Source organism: Pygoscelis adeliae, unplaced genomic scaffold (genome assembly GCF_000699105.1).
Source record: "Pygoscelis adeliae isolate BGI_AS28 unplaced genomic scaffold, ASM69910v1 Scaffold117, whole genome shotgun sequence".
NCBI lineage: Eukaryota > Metazoa > Chordata > Aves > Sphenisciformes > Spheniscidae > Pygoscelis > Pygoscelis adeliae.
This window is the reverse complement of record NW_008825270.1, coordinates 3645413-3654457: the sequence shown is the minus strand read 5'-3', so window position 1 is coordinate 3654457 and position 9045 is coordinate 3645413. Positions and strand designations below refer to the sequence as shown.

General features: G+C 44.2%; 1 protein-coding gene across 1 annotated transcript in view; it reads right to left on the bottom strand.

The window, feature by feature from the left end:
• TSPAN18 (tetraspanin 18) overlaps positions 1-3235 on the bottom strand; it is a 63424-nt gene extending 60189 nt beyond the window's left edge. Inside the window, exon 1 of the mRNA XM_009329690.1 lies at positions 3181-3235. The gene's annotated coding sequence lies outside the window, so the exon portion shown is untranslated. The remainder of the gene's footprint in view (positions 1-3180) is intronic.
• Between the last annotated feature and the right edge of the window lie 5810 nt (positions 3236-9045).

The following is a 9045-nucleotide window of genomic DNA, read 5'->3' as shown; positions in this document are numbered from 1 at the left end:
CAAAGCACAAGCTGGGAGCAGGAGGTTCAGGTCTCTGCAGCCCCATGTCTTCATCTAACACAGTGAATGAGGATTAGTGCCATTTCATGAACCATGTTTTCAGGGAATGGGGAGGAACGGAAGCCCCAGTTCAGTAGCACTGTTTTTGTCCCAGCTCTCGATCACAGACCATAAAGTCCTGGTGGAAAGAGATTTTCACCCCTTAAAACTTCAAGCACTGAAAGAGGGACGATCCGGTAGGGAACACCCTGGGAGCAAAAGGCGGGATCCCCTTGTAAGAGTCCAGGAGTGCTTGCATCAGGACTGGAAATACACACTGAATAAATGGTAGATTGTGAATGAACAGGGACACAGAGGGGACACTCCATGCCTCTGTCCCACTGCCTGAGCATCCTCTTAAGCAAGAAAAATCAAAAGGCAAGGAGGATTATTACTGAGTTCAGGATGCAGGAAAATGCACAGCAACATCTTCTGCTCCTGTCATAGTAGCTGAACCTCATTTGCTATTGCTGCTTTGCCTAATCACCTAAACCGTGATAAAAGAGCCAGTGAAATCTTTTGCACAGACCAAGACTGTATACGTGCATACTGTAGCCTACTACTTTCCTTTTGCCCAGATCTTCCACAAAAGCAGAACAACTGTCAGCAAGAAAAAAACCAAGGCAACTGTAAAAAAAAAATCAATTTTTAGAAAGAATGTAGCATGATGCCATTTTCCTATATGGCAACTGGTATCCCATGTGGAGTCTCAAACAATAGCCAGCCTGGCAGGGGGTGGAGTAAGAAGATGACTTGGGGGAAAAAAATTATATAGATATATTCCCTGCTGGCCCTCACCCTCCATTTCCTCTTGGATTTCTTTGTGACTGCACTGAAAGGGGTCAATAGCTCCCAGCTTGAGAAATGCAGCTTTTAAAGGACTATCACCAGCATCTGTATTTAAAGCATGCCTTTTCCTTCACAGCCCCCCCCAGCTAATGCAGTGCTTTTAAAAAGTGAGCAGCAAGATAAACTTTCAGGGAAAAGAAAAAGGGAAGAGTAGAGGAGAAACGGTATCTTTCCGCTTTGGTTTACTGACACTGTCACTGGAAAAAAGCGTGACTGGCAGAGCAGGGACAAGGAACATAAGCTGCAGATAATCTAAAGCGCTACGGATCGTTACACCTTGCTTCACTCACTACCTCCCCATCCTTTAAAATATGCTACAAAACCACATGAAGCAGCCAAGCACCAAGCTGGAAAAGAATTTCAACTGATTAAAAACAATGGGCAAATTAGCACTGGACTCATTGAACACATCAAAGCTTTGTAACTCAATCTTCAGCGTTTAAGAAATTCTGATCTGACAAACACTGGCAGTCTAGTCAAATTTTAATAGGCTTAATTAACTTATCTTGATAATGAAACACTGGACCAGTGGCTAAGTTTACATTTAGGCTTTTGATTTGTGGAAGTACTCCAGAAAAGCCAGGGATTTACTGGGAGGGAGAAGGAACAGGATTGTAACCTTCTCTTCTAGTGCCACTGGATGCGGCCCATGTGAAGCCTGGGACATGCAGTTTTTCAGGACCCCTGGCCCTGCTTCACATTGCAGCCTCATTCAAACATCCAACAGCAATCATATTGCAGTTGCTTTCTGTATTAGGATGTGGTTTTTAATTCACTTTAGAAGTGGATGAATGCAAACACACAAAGAGTTTGTACAGATCACCTGTTGCTGTAGTTTCCAGGTGTAAACAGGTCGAAACTTCACCCATGTGCTCTAGAAACTGAGTAACAGTTCCCACTACTAAAACATTTCCAAATTTAAGAAGCAAAATGGGTGAAATGTCACAGAAGGAAGCTCTACTTTTGTTGAATGGAGACAGTCTAAATAAGACCAGCTATGATTTTCCAGCTCCAATTTATTTGACTTTATATTCATCTGGCTATCTGACTGGAGCCTTTCAGTAAACTTCAGCAGAATCCCACAATATTCATCTAAGACAGTCCTGAAATTCACAGATGGAAAGGTGCAGTGGTACCTCTGGCAGCACCACACACAGCAAAAAGCTATTTCATGTAGCTCCTACCAAATTGTCCGAGAGAGAAGTCAAAAATGAGGCCAGCGAATGCTCCAGAAACAGAGAAGTAAATTGCCTCTGAGAGTCTCTAGCACGAGCAGCATATGACTTTGCATTTCACTTTAGTTTCCAATCACACTATCTTTCTCACAGGCATTCAAATACATTAGTCTGTGCCTTATCAGATCCTGAATTACTATTGTAGAAAAGCTCCTGCGAGTCTGAGAACTCTGTAGTTCAGAGACATTTATGGGGCTGTAATGAGTACTGACAGATAAGCCACACTCATGCATACGCGCTTGCAACTGATGTCTGGTTTTACACAATACAGCCCTAAGCCTTCATAATACAGCATTGGAAACAGAATCCTCCCATCGCCTACTACTAATTGCATCTACAGTGGTCAGGGGTTGAAAGAGAAGTAAGCAGATTAATTCTATTAGACTGCGCAATAGTATCCCAAGGGGACAAGGGAAAATCCCATCATTTAAAACAGGACTGGTAGACGCTGCTGGGAACGATGTTACATACTAGTAGGGGATTAAGGGTTTGGACTAAAGGGCCTCATCTTTTCTAGATCTGGTTTCCATGAGTCATTGCGATTAGAACTGCAGGGCTTTTCTGTTTGGGTTTTTTTCACTTTTGGATGACCTGAAACATCTTGCCCAGTTGAAAACTACATGGTTTAATTAATTTCTTACTTAACCCATTCCCCCCAACATACACTTCTTCATTCCTTTTCTTAAAAAGATTTCTGTTTAAATTAAGGTTATTTTCAATATAAAATTATTTTAGAACAAGAGGTCTATGTATTGTTTTATTAATACCTCATCTGTAACATTTTTATTTTTTCAGCATACTCCTCCCACACTTTTAGCCTATATTTATCTCAACTATATGAGCAGTCTTGATCCTCTGAAAGTACATTTTTGCTGAAAAACATTCCCCATGCTATAAATACAACGTAAGATTTCACCCCTACAGATATGGCAGGCAGAGGTGACAAAGCCCCTCTTGAGCCAAATTGAAAGGAAAAAATCCTCTGCTCAGTCCACTGCAGCAAGGCCAGAGCCCAGCAGCAGCAGAGGCTGAGCATTAGGAGCGCTGTCTGCCTTACCTGCGTGCTGCTTTGAGGGGACAGGCCTTCAGAGAAATACTTGTTCTCCTCAAAAAGTCAGGTCGTATTAAACATGCATCAGCCAGGGTCCTTGTTTCAGGTCCCTAGTACCGTGATCCAGGCTGGTCAACCTGTCAGAAACAGCAATGACAAATCCGTAAGACACACACCTCCATACTGGGCCTGAGGAGAAGACCGTGACCTTGCTTTACTCACTTCTTCCCACTTAGCTAAAGATAACTCTTTCTTGCGCATCTGAAGGGGGTGAGGGGAAGCATCTGGCAGAGACCCTGAAGACCTTGGCAAGGCCTGGACTGAAGGCAAAATCTTCCTCCTTACTTCCCAGTCCATTTAGACTGGCCAGAAAAGGGCTTTGACCAGAAGGCAGGAGGAGGAACAGGACTATTTCCAGAAGAATAAGAGAGGAGCAACAGAATTGCTCTGCATCTTCCCCTCCTGCTCCCCTGTGCAGCAGCAGAGGGTCACCAGGGAAAAGGAGAGGACAGGAACACCAGGAAGAGATGCTGTGCGTCCTCCGAAGGCAAGTCCCAGAATAGAGGATGGAGTAGTGTGTGAAAAAACAAAAGTAGTTAAATGTTTAAGACATACATGCATACACACACGCACTTTCCTGTATTGTATGCAACAAATATGTACACATATGTTGACTTACTGGATAGATGTTAGAGTACAACTGTATGCTGATGGAGGGAACCAGAAAAGACTGAGGATGAAAAAGAGGGCAAGGTGATGGAGCCTAGAAGCAGGTAAGGGTGGGATGAAGAGCCAGGAGGAGAAGGGTTCAGTGGGAGATGCTCAGGTGGTGAAAGCAATAAGCAAGCGAAAGAAGGTAAATCAGAGCCTGGAGAAAGGCAGGAAAGGCCAGTAGGAAAGGAGGGATCATGCCAGATCTTGTCGGTTTTCTCCTTGCAGAAGTCAGCCAGACCCGGGGCACAGAGGTGGAGCCAGCACTTAACAGAGCAATCGCTCCATAACGGCTTCTCTCTAGAGAACAACACCGAGTCTGGATCTCATTCGCCCTGACAGCTCCAATTCAGATATGAAGCTGGCGCCATGCAAATCCATTTCATAGCATTACTTCTCTCCTTCCCAGTCTACCTTGCTGCTTTGCTCTCTTTTGAAACCAAAACCCTCCACCCTGCCCAGCCCCTCTAGCATCCCAAAGCCAATGCCAACTGTCCTCATTCAGCATCAGGGAGCATCAGTGCCCCCGCTGCATCACAGCACTTAGTAACTCCTCCAGAGTCAAGACGAAAAGCTGGGGGAGAAGGTCCTTTCACAGCAACTCCATCCAGCAGTCCTGTAAGGCACTGAGACAGGGCTGCAGCTGGTCATCTCAAGGTCCCCTTCTCTGTCATGCTCTCTGGAGAAGACAGCCATACTGAGCTGAGCTAGCATTTACTTGTCAATCCAACACCACTAACAAGCTGGCTCGGAAGTGCTAATGTCACACCAGACCACATGAAAGGAAATTCCTGCCATGCGTGCAGATATCAGCCCTCTGTCAGCAGCCCCCTGCTCCCCTCCACAGAAGTGCTTTTTCACACTTCCCCAGGACAAGGGAGAGGGCTCAGTGGGACGCAGGAGCGCTGCACGCTGTGCCCAGCCTGAGACACCCTGCCGAGGAGCGCTCTGCACCCTGGTCATTCATCTTAGGTGCACTAGAGGAGCATTGTGGTCTAGTGAGCGGAGCAGGAGCCCACCAAACAGGTACTGAGGCGGATGTTCTCCTTGCCCATGTCTCCAGTGGACTCAAATGCTTTCAGCTGAGCTTCATCCTCCTGCAGGTGTTTGTTTACAAGCCTCTTCCCTGCTCTGCCCAACCTGGCATTTCAAATACACACATACCAACCACATCCTGGTTTCTTTAAAGGGGAAGGGCAAGTATTTGAGAGGTGCAAGTGCTTGCATGTAGAAAATGCATATGTCCATATACTTCTGCACAGGACGAAGTGTCTGCTGCCTAATGGAAACCTACCCTATTGAATGCAGTCCTAATCCTTTCAGACATGCAGTATTGGAGAGTAACTCCCAGCCTTTGGAGACAGTGAGGAAAAAAAGATTAATTTATTCAGGTTTGCAAAGTGCTCTGAAACCACAAGATGGAAAGTGTCACCTGCAGGTGTACTGAGAGTCATCAAAAATTTGATTCAATGGCATTTTTAGTACCAATTTTCCCTTTCCATTATGAAAGAACAGTGCTGTCCATGTAGGCAAAACCCATTCATTCCCTATTACTATTCCAGCTGATGTACTGCTGTGATCAGAAGCAGAGAGCTCTAATATATTTAAGGTCACTAATATTGTATTTTGTCTTCTGTGTGTACTTGCTCAGATGAGAGATTTCAATCATCTCTATTCAAGGAACATTAAGAAACAGAAGATATCTCAGGTCATCCAAATTCTCCTCTCCAGTGAAGGATCATGCCTCTCCCCTCCACCCTGCTTTGTTTTTATCTAATCCAATTGAGAGTGTCTCAAGCAGCGGGAATATTCTCCTTTCTCTCAGCAGACCTCAGAAAAGCCTGACAGAGAGCTGTCTTCAAGACATGTTGCCTGCATAAACAGTCTGATTTTTTATTTTAGTTAATGTGATACCTTTGTATCTGGCTAGGGCAAAGGCAGCAGCATGTGCAAAACCTGACAGGACAGTAACAACCAGGGACCTTCTCTGTGGTTGATGTAGAGGGACAGAGAGGGACAGCAACACTGAGGAATCCAACTCTCCTTTAGCCCTGTAGGTGAATTTTCAAAGAGGAGTAGAGCCAGTAGCCTATGGGTCATCTGGGCTTAATACATTTTTAATATGAAAACAAAAATAAACAAAAGCTTAACGTGGAATTTCTCCTGGTTGGTTGCCCTGGTCTTACATTCTCTCTAATCACTGCTGGCTTCTATCGGAGACAAGGCCCTGGATTAGACAAGATCTGACCCAGCCTAGCAGTTCTCAGGTGTCCCATCCACAACACTGCACTAAGGTACACCCTTGGGGCTTTAGACTCTATGGCTCCTGAGTTTGGTTTGATTAAGGGGTACAACAGACTCTGCTGGAATTAAGCTTTATTTATTTTTATTTTTATTTTAAATCCAACCTTCATCACAGCTTCCTCCCCACTTCAATGTTTGTTTGCTTTGGGGCTCTGCCGGTGGTGTATTTTGCAGACGACTTTTTTTTTCATCCTTGTATATTTCTACAATTATACACATGCTTGTATAAAGCCACTTAATCAAGCATAAGGAACAAGAGTTTGTACTATTTACTGACACAGAGATCGGGAGAAACACAAAGCGTTCCAATTTAACATTTTATACATTACAAGTAACACCAAAACAGATGTAAAACAAGCCAATTCCTCATTATATTTTACACTTACCACAACAGAAATCTTTGTGCATTAAATACAACTGAAAGGGAGCTGTGGAGTTGGCATTAGCTTGACAGATGCTGAGATGAGCTGCACCAGAAAGGAATACCTCAGTCTGAAAGAGTGCATGTTAAAAAGGCATCTGCTTATTGTTTGATATGTGTATTTATTTACATAGATGGCTTGCTGACATGCTGAAAGGTTGGGGAGGGTGGTGTAGGCTGGCATTTTTAACTCTCAGCAGGCATTCAGCATGCAGTTTGTTATCCTTTGGTCATGTCACAAGCTTCCATTTTATTGCCGAGTGGTGGCAAAAGGGGGGAGCGGGGAAGAGAAGTAGGGTCCCCTCTGCTGCACAGACTTGGCTCCCCTCCAGGAGCTTGCCCTCAGCACACAAGGCAGAGCTTCCAAGTTCAGCCTCCACAGGCACGCTGCCCCTAGGGCTCACCCTCCAACTTCTGGGGCCTCTGCGCCTTTGATATAGACATGAGAAGAGTCCCTCAAAAGCAAGTCAAGCACAGCTTCTTGTGCATAAAAAGAAATCTTCTTTAACAAGAAAGAAAATTAATTAAGTGGGTAAAATCCCACAGGTTGGAACAGCAGCTGAGGAATTATCTTTCTATCAGGTTGGTAATGAAGACTAAAAAACCTCACACACATTAACAGCTTTATATGGGCTCATCAGCATTCCAGATCAGATGCGAAGCTTGGCATTCCCAGGAGCAGCAGATGCAGCTCCAGTTACAGACCAGACCCTGGGCAAACCACAGTTTGCCCTGCTGAAAACAGTATCACCACGATGCCTGAAAGTGAAAGGTACATACCTATCTAGCAGAATAACTTTTTCCCACAGAAATTATGCCCAGGGAGACTGTAGGTCACAACGTCCAATGCCCCAGGTTGATCTGACACACCTCCGAAACCTGTGTTTAGATACACGTGTGTGTGCGTGAGAGAGAGATTTATTCAACATGCTGGGGGGAGTGTGAACAGCCAGCACACGTCTAGGCGCACATCAAATGACACGATCAGACACTGACCAAATCGCCCTCCTTTACCCTACTGACTTCCCCACCAACACTGCTGGCTGCTTCACCGTTAACACTCACAAGTACTAGTCAGTTCTAACAAAATAATGGAGATTATTTCCTATCCCCTGCTACAGAAAGACTACCTGATTTGGGTTCAATGACAAAGCGACAAGCAGTGATGCATTCATGTAACCACTGCAATAGGGGATCACTACCATGAAGGAGCCACAGAGCCTTACACTGAACTGTGCCAAGCTACTAAAAGCTGCATTTCAGAAACGCATTAACTTCCCTGGCTACTAAGGTAAAGCAGTCTGCCTTCCCCCCAAAAAAAAGAAAGAAAGAAAAAAAAAAAAAACTACTGGCCACCTTTCCAAAAACACGCCTTCAGACATCTTCCTGCCTCTTTGTTACAATTCGTATCACAAGAGTCCTGTGAGGCCCCATAGAACCAAGCTTTTTACTGTGCCCAGCATGAAAGAGCACCCTGCCCAAAGAGCTTGCTGCCTAAACAGACAAAAAGCAGGAAAAAAGGGAAATACTAATATTTCCCTTGTTACAGATGGGAAGTAGAAATCCAAAGAGCTACTGGTGGTAAAATCAGACAGGAAGCCAGTAACAGAACTGGGAAGGGAACATCTTCAGTCTCAAGTCTATTCCTTCAGTATGGAAATCACTGTTTCTTCCTTTCTCGTTCTCCTGGCTTTCCCTGAAAGCTGTTTCTTTTACAGCTTGTAAAGTTCATCCTTAAAAGCAAAGTCCACAGCCTACTGATGTGCTTCTCATTTTCAAAGGGAGGAGGTTTAAGGGATTCTGATGTAAACGAGCACAAGGAATTCTCAGCTGGCACCCAAAAACTGCCCCAAAGAGGCCAACCTCCCCCCTTTAAATGAACAGCAAATGCTGGCATGTGCTGTTTCATACAGGTTTTTAATATACCTAATCATGGGGCCTTCAGCTGACCAACTCAGTTAGAACCACACTAGTGCGTGTACTTCCGAAGCAGATGTTTCATATATTACCTGTGTGTTATCAATCAACACAGATGATATCCCTACCAGATGAGACAATTATTTTGCAATTACATTGAAATGAAAGATACTTCTTGCAAAGGTTTCACTAATTACCCAGACTTACCGAAGGCTAAGGATAATGGAGTATTTTCCCCACCAGCTCTGCCTCTCATTAATCCAAATGCCCTCCGTGCCCTAAACCTATTGGAAAAAGAAACCAATGGCACTTCCTGAGCAATAGGATTAAATTACCTACTCCAAGGAAGCAGGTTGCCTAACAGAAGTATTTGCATTATTAATAACAATTTTCAATCATTTTACATCATCTTTTAACAAGCACCACTACTTCCTTAATTTCTCTTGGGTTTGAAATATCTGTAGTGCATAAACAACAATGGTTAGTCTGTTTTTCAAGTTACTCTTTCCAGTTTGACT